Genomic DNA, 14399 nt, shown 5'->3' on the forward strand with positions numbered 1-14399 from the left:
AGGAGTGTACAGACCCCAGATCAGCATATTTTGCCCACAGCCAGAACCTTGTGCCTGGCTGGAAGCCACAGCCAGCCTACAATTAGCCCTAGGCAGCCTTCAACACCTGGCACAGCCTCCAGCCTAGGATCATGGAATGTGTCCAGGTGGGACGATGGCCTCAGGGCAAAGAAGCAGAGGGTAGGGTGGTGGTCACTTCTGGGGCAGGGCTTGGCCGAACTCCAGCCCTGTCCTCACCACTATGGGTCTGAGGATGTCCTAGCCCCTCTAGGCAAAGGCCTTCAGGCAACTGTTTTCTAACCCCCACCCCAATTTCCTTGAACCCTTCCCTCACTGGGTGACAGTATAGCACAGGTGTTTCCTAGGTTTTTCCATGTCCTTGTGTAGATGATGAATGGCAATCAGAGCTTAGTACACACACTCATTTTTTGTCACTCCTGACAAATGGTCTGCCTCCTTTAACCCAGCAGTTTTTCTAATTGTGCCTTCAGCCTCCACAGCAAATGATATCAGTTGAGGATGCCAGAGCATTTTCCTCATGGACTTTCTACTTACTATGTGTTTCTACAGATTCACTGGTGTGGGGGGGGGGGGGAGGTGGGGGGGAGTGAGGGAGTAAGGGGTACAAAATCAGGGGGTCTAAGGAGCTCCTGATTCCTCAAGATCTGAGCCAGGGACTGGGCACACCAAGACAAGGGCAGAGATGCAGGCACAGTGAAGAACTGGCCACAAAGGACCATGGGAAGACCACAGAGAACACTCAGGATCCATAGCCTAGGCTAACAATGTGGGTGACCCATGGAAAACATGGTGGCCCCTGCTGTGGCCTTGTAACTCCCCTCCTCCAGTGCCCACCTGGCAAATATCCCTGAGAGCAACCTCCCCTCTGCTCAGATTGGATCAGGCCCTGACCCTGCCCCTCCCCAACTGTTGTCACTTTTGCTTCCTCTCCGCCACAGGGTGTCATCTGATGTGACCTCAAGGGATAAATCATTCCACCCTCTCTGCTCCAAAACACTACAGAGATACCTACAGTGAGTGACCTGCTGCCCAACCCCTAGCTGGAAAGCACTGCCTCGGGAAGCTACTGGGGCTTGGGCAGTTTTTACCGTTTACCGGGGCTGCTGAAGCTTTCTGACTAGCCTACTTGTCAGGCCCGTGGTGGGGTACACAGACTGACCACATCCCTGAACCCTGTCCTCTGCTACGCTGCCCATGACCTGGCGAGGATGACCTGGCAAGGCACCCCTGCTCTCGGTGCCCAGAAGACTCCTCCAGGGCTGTGATAGCCGGAAGGGGGGGATGGCGGGGTTGGGGAGGATTGTAAATCAGCTACCGGCGATTGTGACCCAGGGGTTTAACCTGTATTTGGAGTGGGTCACGGGACAGGGGCTGTGCCTGTGAAAGCCGAGAGGAGGGTGGCCCCTCACGGTCACTTATTTGTGCTCCCCGACCAGCTGTTAAAGGCCGCTGACCATCAGGGCCTCTCTCACCACTTGGCTTGGGAGTCCGGAGAGACAAGTCCGCGGGCGCGGGAAGAACCCAGGAATATTCCAAGGCCCGTTTCTTAAGAAGGAGCCGGATTTCCCCGGCCTCGGGAACAGGGGACGCGAGCTCCATGCCAGGCCCAGCTCGCGGAAGCGACGCAGGAATCAAAGCTCACGCCCGGAAGTCAAGGGGCGGTGCGCGCTGATGACGTAACAGGCGCGCGCCCGGCCCTCGAGAGGGTGGCTGGCTTCTGCGGATCTCTTCGCGCAGCTACTCCCTCCAGGCTCGGGTTCTCGGCTTTCACCCCTCAATGCCCGGACCTAGTCTGCAGCCCCACAACCCTCGGCCGCTCCCCGAGTCACACTGATGGCGCCTGCACGGACGACCGACTGGGCGCTGCGGAGGGCCCCTCCTCACGCACCAGCCTGAGTGGACATCCCCCGCTCCCGCCGCCATCTGGAAATGCCAGTTTCCCAAAGCCCTACTTCTCTCGCGGCAGCCTGCCCCTCACCCCTAGACCGCTGCGCACCGCTGTTCCTTCTCCCTAAACACTTTTCCTCACCCTCGACATTTACCCCGTAATTCGCGATGCCCTTCCGGTTCTGCCTGATCTATGTGCTCTTAGCGGGGCATGTTCCTATTTCCATGCACAGCCCCCTTCCTATGTTCTCAGACTTAATCTTCCAGAGGGCAGAGCCCGGTCGTATGACTCAGTCTGTGTCCCTCCACAGGGCCTGGGCTAGAGAGACTCCAGTCACTGCCAAGTGAAGGAAGGAAGGACTTTTAACTGTCTTTTCCTCCCTCTGCAGCTTTTGCTCCAATGTCCCCAATCTCAGCCATGGCAAAGGAGATGGGGTCAAGAAATTGGGCCAAGAGGGCCCCATCAGCTTCTCCACTGCTACCCCCTCCCAATTCTGCCTGCCTGGCCAGATTCAGTCCATCCACCTGTTGCCACCCATTGGCTCATATAAGACATGGTGGCCTTGCCACATCTCCATGGAGAACGAGGCCAGGGAAACCCTATGGGGCAGGATCACCCCTCTGAGTCCCTCACTCTGGGAGTCTGTTATTTGCAACCCAGGAGGAGGAGTCGGGGCTGTGTGGGTGTCCTTACAGAAGGCAGCAGTGAGCACAGGCTGTACTGGACAATGGCTCTTCCTCGATGGACCTTTCCTCTTCTCATCTAGCCCTATTTCTCAGATAGAAATGCCCAGACAGAGACAAAGGACCAATCTGGGAGCTACAGAGGCCCAAGCCTGCAGAGCCCCACCCTGCTCCACCTAGTGAGAGGTGACTGGAGATAAGGGTAGAAGAGGCAGCAGGTGGCATCACATCAGCTCTGTCAACTAGTGGATCAACAAACATGCCCCTTGGGGTCCATAGCTTGGGAAGGGACCTTCAAGGGAAAGTTGAAGAGCCTGCAAGGGGTGGTTTCTTGCTGTCTCTATCTTCCTCCCCTGCCAAAACGCATTCCAAGAGCTGCTTACTGGCCATGTGTGATGAAGAGGAGTGTGTGCCTTGCTGAGGAACCCAAGCTCATGGGGAAAGCTGACAGCCAGGGCCGCAAAGTTGGAATGGGGAAAGGGAGGTGTCCTTCCTTCTGATGGTCAAAAGGGAAGGGTGACCTGGAGAAGGGGCAGGGCCATTCCTGATCTCCATGGAAGTCTGGCAGGATTTGCAAAGGCTGGAGCCGAGAGCTGGGCTCCACTCATACTTTGTGGGCCAGGTCCACTCATCAGCATTGGCCTGACGGACTATAGTGTTCATCCCTCTCTCTGGTCCTCAGGACTAGGCTTGGCCTCGTGACAACCAGGGAAACTGAGAGCAGCCCCAGGATCTGGACTGCGGTCCCAAGGTTACCCTGCTGAGGTGTCCACTGCGCCCATTCCCTGCTGACAATTGAGCAGCCAAAGCAGATTAACCCGGGTGCTAATCTCCCCTAATGGCTTCAGAATCCCCAGCGCAGAGCGGCTAAGCCGGCCTTTCTCTGCGGCAGCGGCCAGCCTCCCTGGCGGCTTCAGCCCCATGGCCGCGCGATGCTATCTCGGCCCGGCCGGCCGTGGGTGCGCGCTAATCCTCGGCGCTTGCTTTCTTCCCCGTCCCACTGGAGATCGGGCCGATTGGCGTTTGATTACCGCCGCTATCGAGGGCCTCTTTGTGCGATAGGCCCTAAATCCCCTAATTCCGTGATAAAGAAGGCATTAAGCAGGCGTTTGCTGCAGAGAAAGGCACCGCGATGAAAGAAAGCAATCAGGGGAATCCTGATGGCCTCGCCTGCTGCCGGCTGGGGAAAAAGGCAGGAAAGGGGGTGGGAGTGGACAGTGGGGGAAGAGAGAGAAAGGGGGCCTCCACCAAGCAGAGGGCGTCCCAAGAAGCGCTACTCCCCACTCCCTACATCCATCCTGAGTCTGCCATCCCCAGTCCTGAGCTGCACCCAGGACGCCCTCCTATCTCCACCCTGGCTGCCATCTCAGCTGGATGCTGAGGGACCATTCTACTCCCCTCTAACTCACTCCAGCATTTGATGGGACCTAACCCCCAAATCAGCCCTAGACCTTGCTGAGCCTGACTTTCAGTCCTAGTCTCCGACTGTTCAAAGCCAGTGGTCTCTCAGGCCTCTTCTGTACATCCATTGCCCCATGGCCTCTGCTGCTCCCCAAGCCTCTCCCGCACCCTTCCCCCAGCTCAGGCCCTCCCCTTTGGCACTGACCCGTTTTGATCAGGCCTGGAAGCAGCCAGGCCTGCTCTTCAGTCTGGGAAACAGAAGCGATGGCAGCCAGGAGCCACAAGAATCTCAGGGAGTGTGTGCTGGTGGAAGGAGCCTGAGACCTCCCGTGGAAGGCAGGTGGACCGAACTGGGAGGGCCCCTGAGCCTAGAGAAGTCAGGCTGGCTGTGAGCTATGCTCATTGGAGGAGCCGATCTGGAGCCTGGGCAGCTGAAAAGAAGAGGCTGATGCCCCAATGGGGTAGATTGACAGAGGCTGGAGGACTGCAGAGATGGGCAGCTGATCCTCTTATCCTGATAATTTGAAACAGAGGAGCACCATGATTGGATTTGTGTTTGCAGAGATCACTGCCTCTGTGCCAGGCTCATTTCGAAGAGAGAGGTCACATGGGGAAAGTGGCCGGGAGTGGGTTGAAAGGCTATGATGGGGGCCCAGGTAGCAGTCATCTGCGACTGGCAGTGTGAAGGGGGCAGTGCAGAGGGCTAGGCGTGGGCAATAGAACTGATGAGATTTGGAGGTGGGGAGCAAGGGGAGTGGGTTTGAGCCTTGGGAGCACTGGAACGGATGAGCGTTTACCAAGGTGCACAAGTGGGTGGGTGGGCCACTAACCTGGGTGGACAGGCATGCATTTTCCTAGGTGGCTGAGTGGAAAGGTGGGCCTTTTACCAAGGAGGAGAAGTAGACTCTGATGAGTGGTGTTTTGGAGGCCACCGGGGCTCTGTCTAAAACCCTTCAGTGGTCAGTGCATCCATTTTGCTTCTCTGAATGTTGGTGACAACCACACACAACTGTCTCCACTTTGGGCATTCCCCAGGGTGATGGAGCTCACACTACAGTCCCCCAAAGCTGGAGCCAGATCCAAGACAAGGAGTGACAGTCATGGGGTACAAAAGGCAGATCCCTGCTTTGCCTCAAGGTGTTTCAAATCTGAAGCAGTCGTGTTTTTGCACCATGTCCACGTGAGATTAATGGACACTGGCCTCTAACTGAGACTGCCTTCTGAGTTAGCACTCTCCACCCTGTACCCAGCCCTGTCCTGCTTCCAGGGTGACTAACCATCTCAGTTTCCCAGGAGGCAGGACTCTCAGAGCACAAACCAGGATGATTAGTCCTAAGCGCTGGTACCTGTGAATGTGCACTTACTAGGAAATAGAGACTTTGCTCCTAGGGAACTTGACCTAAGACAGTTGGTACCAGGAGTGTGTAGTCTCAGGAAACCAACTCTAAGGATGGCACTCTGAAACTGGATCACTAGTCGGCTTATGGCAATGAGAGACCATGACTGGTGGCAGGTGGAGAACTGATAGCCCCTGGCATGGGTAGCAGTGTGACGGCAAACCCCATCACCTGGGAGAACTTAGATGGGAGGCAGGTGGAAGGAGGCAGTAGCTGGCGAAATGTCACAGGCACTTTAGAGGTAGGGAGGAAAGAGCGACCGGAAGAGCTGTGGGACTGAGTGGCTGTGGCAGATCATTATTGTTTCCTTGAGGAGAGAAATCGATCAATAGTAGAAAGCAAAATATAAGGGCCAGAGGCCACCTGTCACATGTCAAGAGATCCTGCAGTTGGAGGGCAGGCAGAAATGAATATGAGGCACTACAAAGTGCAAATCTCAACCTAGACAAGCCTTCTTGCATCAAAGTTAGGGCTCTGATGGCTAAGGAGTGGGACCTTGACCCATTGGGTGGGGATATCTGGGTGGACACCCTTGAGCACTTTGAACCCCAGATTTCCCCAAACTCTCTGGGCCTGCAGAAGCATCCCGCTTCCTCCCTAGTGAATAAAGGAAACTATACTTCACATGGGAACTATGCAACTCAGATGAGGCAGGTGCCTTATCAGACAGTATTTACCTCTGGGTCTGTCCTCACCACCCCTGCTGGATACCCACTCAAAACTAGGATCATATCTCAGCAGGAGGGGCAGGGAGGGTGTGCAAGGGAGATGCAGGACTGGTTAAGAGGCGCTGGCAGGAACCAGGATGTCTGCCTATGTATCCCGAGGGTGACAGACCAAAGAAGTGGATCACAAAGATGGACAAAGAGAGATTTGGTGAACATAGGGGTGCTTTCCTGTAACATAGGGGACTCTGGCAGGAGCCAAAACAGATCATTCATATATGCCACCAGTATAGTCCTTGGAAAAAGTCATGGCCTACAGCAAACAAAATAGAGATGTCAGAACAGCCATGGAAAAATGCAATGGCAGAGATCAGAAGACTCAGAGAATGGGGTGTGTTAAATTGTGTGTATGATTTTAAAAGCTACAAGCTGACTGACTGTGAGCTGGTCCAGACCTTCAGGAGGGCCTAGAGGATGCTAAGGAGTACACTGGTGAGCTGGCCAGCAGTTGCTGTTATCTATAGGTGAAGTGGGAGATGCTGTTATAGAACTGGCTCCCTAGTGGCAAAGAGAGTGACAGGATCCATGAGTAACAAGTGCCAGATAGCAACACCTGTCAGGTGCAAGGTAGGAATGATTATCCTATTGACCGCACAATGGAATGCCAGTCAAGAAGGCCTGGCCCACAGGATCTATGCAAATGGAACATCTAGCAATTTTGATAAGCCTCAAAATATATTTTAAATGGGTAGCAGAGGTCTGCTTTTCCTAATAGTGGATTCTACTATGGGTAACAATAATAAACTCTGAACAATATGTTTTTAAAAAGTTAAAACACTGGATAGTGAACAGGCAGAAACTGGAGGGGGATTAATACATGGGAGAAGAAAATGTGAGCTTTCCACTTTTTACAGCTTTTCACCTGAAGAAAGCCCCTAATAAGAGGTGGCTAGAACTTGGAAAGCACCTGGGAGGTATTACTGGTTCTAATTAAGAAGCAGTCAGATTGAGGCTGACTTCAGAATTGTAGGAGCTGGAAAGTGAAAGGGGAAATCTCAGAGAGATCCCCAAATTCTGCATATAAACTTTGCCCAAATCTCTGGGTAACACCTGAACTATGGATGTACAGGGCAGATTCCAAGTAGCCCCTGAGGTTAAAGTAACAGAACAGAGATTTCAGCTTTAAATGCAGTTTGTATTCAGCCAGATTAAGTGTCTGCTAAAACCAAGAAATCAACGTTCTTCAGAGGAACATAACAGAAACTATAGTCTCTATGACAGATCATACACAATGTCTAGGATACAATCTAAAATTACTAGACTTACAAAGAAACAGGAAATTTGACCCATGTGTAAGAGGAAAGGCAATCAATGAAGACCAGCCCTAGAAGATCCAGATTTGGAATTTGCAAATAGCATTTTAAAAAACAATTTTACTAAGGCACAATTAGATACTATAAACCACATATATTTAAAGTATACATTTTTCTTAGTTTTGTCTGATGTTCAGCCATGAAACCATCACCACAATCAAAATAATGAACATTTCCATCACCTGAAAAGTTCCTAGTTTTCATTTTACAAACTTTAAGATATATACAATATCTTCTAAGCAGGCAGGGGGGTGTCTGGTATCTTTTTTGAGTCTGGTATCTTTCACTCAGAATAATTATGAGATTTGTCTATGTCGTGCTTATATCAATAGTTTTCTGAGTAGTATTTAATTGAATTTCATTCAATTCATTTATCAGTTCATCTGTTGGTGGACATTTGGGTTGTTTCTTGTTTTAGGTTATTATAAGTAAAGCTGCTATTAACATTCAAATACAAATCTATCCATCTTCTCTTCCCCCAGGTAAATCCCTAAGAGTGGCATGTTGGATCACATAGGTGTGTTTAACTTCATAGGAACCTGCCATATTGTTTTCCAAAGTGGTTTTTCCCTTTTACATTCCTGCCATAAGTATGTCTTCTGCAACAAGACAGTCTTACTATTCCCTTTTCAATCTTTATACCTTTTACATATTTTTCTTCCCTCATTGCTTTGGCTAGGAATTTCAAGATGATGTTGAATAGAAGTAGTGATTGTGGATATCCTTGCCTTATTCCTGGTCTCAGGGAGAAAATGTCCAATATTTTACAGTAAAGTATTATAGTTATTGTAGATTAACTCTAGATTATTAATAAAGTTGCTTATATTTTCTTATTGTCCTTTTAATGTCAGCAAAATCTGTAGTGGTATCCCCTCTCTCATTCCTGATACTGGTAATTTGTGTCCATTTTTTTCTGGTTGAATTTGTCAATTTTGTTGATTTAAAAAAAGCAAATATTGGCTTTATTGTCTCTATTGTTTCCCTGTTTTATATATTATGGCTACTGCTCTTATTTTTGTAATTTCCTTCTTTCCATTTTATTTTTAATCTTCTTTTACATGCCTCAACTCAGAACCTTGTTATTGATTTTATATCTTTTCTCTAATATATTTAAAGCTATAACCTCCCTTTAAATATTACTTAAATTGAATGCTGTAAGTTTTGACATATTATTCTTTTTATCACTAAATTTAAAGTATTTTCTTATTTCTCTTTTATTTTTTGACACATGAATTATTTAGAAGTATGTTGTTTATTGTTAAAATATTTAGGGGTTTCCACATATTTTGGATTTTATCTATTTCTAATTTAATCCCATTGTTGAGCAGAGACTATACACTATAAGATTTAGATCTTTTGAAATTTATTAAGACTTTTTCTAAAGCCCAGCATATGATCTATCTTCATGAATGTACCATATGTAGTTGGAAGAATATGTTCTTCTGTTGTAGGGTGGAATGTTCTGTCAATTAGGTCAAGGTATTGTAATGACCCTGAAGTATTATAGTGGTTCTATTAGTTAATGTAAGAGGGGTGTTCCAACTCCAACTATGATTGCCAATTTATCTCTTTGTCCCATTAATTCCATTACTCTGGCTTCATATTTTGTGAAACTCAGCTATTAGTCATATACACATTTAAGACTGTATATCTTCCTTATTAATAACCCTTTTATTATTATGAAATGTCCTTTTTTATGTCTCATAACAGTCTTTGTCTTAAAGTGTACTTTTTCTGATAAGAATAGAGTTGCTCCATCTTTCTTAAGCTTACCGTTTACGTAGGATATCTTTTAACATGATTTTATTTTTATTTCATCAGTGTCTATATTTGAAATGTGATATTATTATTGTTATTATTATTCAGTCTGAGCATGACAGTGTCTGCCTTCTAGTTGAAGTGTTTGTTCCACTTAAATTTAATGTAATTTAATGTAACTATTAATGTCGCTGAATTTAGGTCTACCTAAATTTCATTTGTCCCATCTGGTTTTATTCCTCTATTATTCCTTTCCTGCCTTCTCTTGGCCTATTTTAACATATTTTAGAAGCTCGTTTTTTCTTCTATTGGCTTTTTAGCTATACTACTTTCCTCTTTTTACTAGTAGCTCTAGGAATTAAAATATATCACCTTAACTTTGTGTTTACAGTTAAAATTGTATTGTTTCATATAAAACGTAAGAACGTTGTGACTGTATGGTTCTATTTACTGCCTTACCTCATTTTTTTTGTTATAGTGGTTATATATTATAAACACCAAGATGAAATGTTATATTTGTTTTATACAGTCATTCATATTTTTAAAGCTAATAGGAAAAAAGATAGCCTTTTATATCTACCCACATATTTAGCATGGCTGATGCACTCTTTTTCTTCATGGAAAGATCTGGGTTTTAATCTCCTATCTTTTCCCTTCAGTCTAAAGAACTTCCCTTCCTAAAGAACTTCCTTTAGTATTTCTTGAAGTGCTAGTCTGCTAGCAACAAATAACCTGAATTTTTATTTCTTTAAAAATGTTTTTATTTCACCCTCATTCTTAAAGGGTATTTTTTGCTAGATATAGAATTCTGGGTTTTCCCCACTAGAGCACATAATGGTGTTAATCTGTCTTCCAGTCATTGCTGATGAGAAGTCAGCTAACATCTGTATCCTTTCCCTATATGTAACGTTCCTTTTTTTCTCTGGCTGTTTTAATATTTATTTTTTATCTTTGCTTTTCGGAAGTTTGACTATGATGTGTTTAGCTATAATTTTCTTGTTTTTACTCTGTTTTTGTAGTATGCTGACCTTAGTGAATCTTTAATGGCTTTCATTAAAATTTAAAATGTTCATACCATTAGTTCTTCAAATATTTCTCCTCCCTGTGGTAGGCAGAATAATGTTCCCCTCAAGGATGTCTACATCTTAATCCCCAGAATCTGTGAATATGTTACCTTACATGACAAAAGAGACTTTACCCATGTGATTAAGCTTAGGATATTAAGATAAAAAGATTTTCCTGGAGTATTCTGGTATGTCCAATGTAGTCCTGAGGGCTCTTAAAAGTGGAAGAAGGGGAAGAAGAGGTCAGAGTGATGCAATTATGAGAAGGACTTGACCCATCATTGCTGGCTTTGAAGACGGAGGAATGGCTATGAGCTAAGGCTGCCTCTAGAAGTTGGAAAAGACAAAGGAACAGATTTGGAACACAGCTCTGCTGATGTTAGCTCAGGGAGAACTGTGCCAGACTTCCAACTTACAAAAATGAAAGATAATACGTTTGTATTGTATTAAGCCACGAGTTTGTAGCAATTCCTTAGAGCAGTGATGGGAAACTAATACATGCTCCATTCTTTCCCTGCTCCTTCTGGTATTCCAGTGACACATACTTATGATCTTTGTGTCACTCTGAGACTCTGTTCATTTATTTGATCAATTATTTTTCTGTCTATTGTTTGGATTGGATCATTGCTATTGATCTGTCTTGAGTTCACTGACTTTTCTGTTGCCTTCTTTCTGCAGTTAAGCCCATTTGGTAAATTTTTATTTTTGATATTTTATTTTTCAGTTTAGAATTTCTATTTGGTTCTTTTTAAAATTTATTTTGCTCTGCTGAGATTTCCTGTCTTTTTCTTTATATCTTTGAACATAATATAATAGTTGCTTTACAATCTTTGATGCATCTATAAAAAAACCTACATCTATCATCATACTTAACGCTAAAGTCTGAATAATTTCCCTATAAGATTAAGAATAAAGCAAAGACATTTGATTTTAACATTTTTATTCAACATTGCACTGAAGGTCTAGACATTTCAATAAGTTGAGAAAAAGAAATAAATCATAAATATAAAAGAAGTATAACTAGACAGGTGATATTTACATTGTCATTTACATCATTTACAGAAAACCTCAATTCTACGAAAACAAATTATAGCAAGAGGTTCAGACTTCCACGTATAAAACAAATAAATTATGGGTATGTTACGTATAGCATAGGTAACATAGTCAATAATATTGTGATAGCATTATGCAGTGTCAGATGGTTCCTGGACTTATCAGGGTGATCACTTCCTTAGGTATATAAATGTTGAATAACTATGGCATATACCTGAAACTAATACAATATTGTATGTTAACTATATGTTAATAAAAATATTTTTTTAAAAAGATTGCCAAAAAAATTATGCTACTAGAGGGATGAACATCAAAAACATTATGTGAAGTAAAAGAAGTCAGTCACAAAGCCTATATATAATTTCATTTATATGAAACATCCAGAAAATATAAAGCTATAGAGACAAAAAGTTGATTAGTGGTTGCCTAAGTTTGGCCAGGTGGAGGGAACTGCTATTGAAGATAAGGTTTATTTCTTTCAGGCGATAAATTTTCCAAGATTATAGTGATGATTGCATAAGTCTATAAATATACTAAAAATCATTGGGCTGTATTATTTAAACATAATATATAAATCGTACCTCAACAAAATTGATTTTAAAAAAACATTCATTAGTTATAAAATTAAAAAAAAATTATAGCTGTCTATAAGTTAATATATGAAATCAATAGGCTGAATTATGTCTCCTCTGAAAAAGATATGTTAAAGTCCTAATCTTGTGTACGGCCATACCAGCCTGAACAAGCTAAATCTCATCTGATCTCAGAAGTCAAGCAGGGTCAGGCCTGGTAAGTACTTGGATGGGAGACCACCTAGGAAGACCAGGTGCTGTAGGCATAAAAAATAAAAATAAAATAAAATATAAAATAAAATAAAATAAATAATATAAAATAAGAGATTGTAAGCTGACGAGGTCTTTGCAATCTGTGGGGTCAACCAAGGGTTACCTCACCTAAAATAATAGAAAAATAAAAATAAAGTCCTAATCCTTAGTACCCCAGAATACAACTTTATTTGGAAATAGGGTCATTGCAGAGGTAATTTGGTAAGACGAGGTCTTACTGAAGTAGGATGGGCCCCTAATCCTACATGACTGGTGTCTTTATTAGGATATATGCATTTGAAGACAGACACTTAGGTAAATGGCATGTAACAACAAAAGCATAGTTTGGAGTTAGGCAACTGCAAATTGAGGACTCCCAAATATTGCTAGAAAACCACTAGAAGCTTGGAAGAGGTAAGGAACAATTTCCCCTCAGGCTTCAGAGAGAACACTGTGGCTTCAGAGAGAACACTGTGCTGTTAATACCTTGATTTCAGAATTCTTGCCCCCAGAGGCATAAGATAATAAATTTCTGTTGTTTTACACCACCCGGTTTGTGGTACTTTGTTACAGTAGCCCTAGAAAACTAATGTAGTAATGATGTGAGGTTAATATACAGACATTAATTATATTTCTATATAGTATCAATAAAAAATCAGAAAATTAAATTGAAAACATTTTCATTTACAATAGCATCAAAAAACAGAAATACTTAATAAACAAATCCCATTAAAGACCTCTAAGACATCTACATTGAAACTTACAAATATTGCTGAGTGAAATTAAAGAAGGCATAAATAAACGGAGAACGAGATACCAAGTTCATGAGTTTGGAGAGTCAATATTTTTAAGATATTGATTCTCCCAAAACTCATCTATAGATTCAATTTTATCCTGAACACAATCCCAGTAAGCTTTTCTTGAATAAATTAACAAGATGAGTTTAATATTTTTATATGAATACAAAGGAATATCCAAAGCAATCTTAAAAAGGAATAATAAAGTGGGAGAAGTTGTGTTGTTTACTTTCAAACTTTCTCCGAAGGTAAAGTAATCAACAGCGTGCTACAGGCATAAGGATCAATGAAACAGCATTGAGAGCTTATAAATAGACCCACACTTACATGACAATTTACTCCTAAACAAGGCGTCAATGAAATTTAACAGGAAAAGGAAAATTATTTCAATAAATTGTGTTGTAACAACTAGATATGTATACAGAAAAAATTTAATTTCAACTACTGCCTCAGACCACACACAAAATTCAGAGAGCTATCATAGATCTGAAATCTGAACATAAAATCTAAAATTATAACATTTTTAGGAGAAAACAGGAAAATATTTTCACAACAAAGGAATACTAGTCAATGAAAAAGGAAAAATTTCCGATACACACAACAACATGGATGAATCTTTTAAATATTATGCTGAACAATAGAAGGCTTATATATCATACTGTAGAAGTTCATTTATGTGAACTTGCACAGCAGGAAAATTAATCCCTGTTGAAAAACATAGCAGTAGTTTTCTCTTGAAGGTATAGTGGGGATGGTGATTATCTGAGAAGAAGCATGAGGAAACTTTCTGGAGTGGCAAAAACATTCTATATCTTGGTAAGGGTTTGGATTATATGGCTATATACATTTGTCAGAACTCATGGAATGGCACACTCAAGATTTGTGTAATTATCAGTATGCACAGTTTACCTTAAAAATTGCAAACAAATATTAAACTTTAGTTAATGATATGCATGGTGAAGAGTGTAGATATAAGATGTTCTGATGTCTGTAACTTACTTTAGAATTAATAAAAAATCAGACTGACTGATGCATACATATGTGAACAAGCAAAATGTTAATCAAAGAATCTAGAATCTAGAATACCCAATGATGTTACAGTACAATCCTTTCAAATTTTCTGAATGTTTGAAATCTTTCATAATGAAATACTGGAGAAAATAATACAAGTAAACTCAACAAGAAAAACCAAACAACCAATTTAAAAATGAGTGAAGGACTTGCTTGAATAGACAGTTCTCCAAAGAAGATGTACAAATGTTAAATAAGCACATGAAAAGATGTTCAACATCATTAATCATTAGGGAAATGCAATTCAACATGAGATACCACTTCACATTCATTAGGATGACAATAAATTTCAAAAACAGAAAATAACAAATGTTGAAGATGTAGAGAAATTGGAACCCTTGTGCTTTGCTGGAGAGAACATGAGATGATGCTGACAGTATGGAAAACAGCTTGGTGATTTCTCA

General features: G+C 42.9%; 1 pseudogene; it reads left to right on the plus strand.

The window, feature by feature from the left end:
• The first annotated feature begins 12022 nt into the window (after positions 1 to 12022).
• Positions 12023 to 12141, plus strand: LOC118603629 (annotated as a pseudogene).
• The last annotated feature ends 2258 nt before the right edge of the window (positions 12142 to 14399 follow it).

This window comes from Rousettus aegyptiacus, unplaced genomic scaffold (genome assembly GCF_014176215.1).
Source record: "Rousettus aegyptiacus isolate mRouAeg1 unplaced genomic scaffold, mRouAeg1.p scaffold_m13_p_5, whole genome shotgun sequence".
Lineage (NCBI taxonomy): Eukaryota > Metazoa > Chordata > Mammalia > Chiroptera > Pteropodidae > Rousettus > Rousettus aegyptiacus.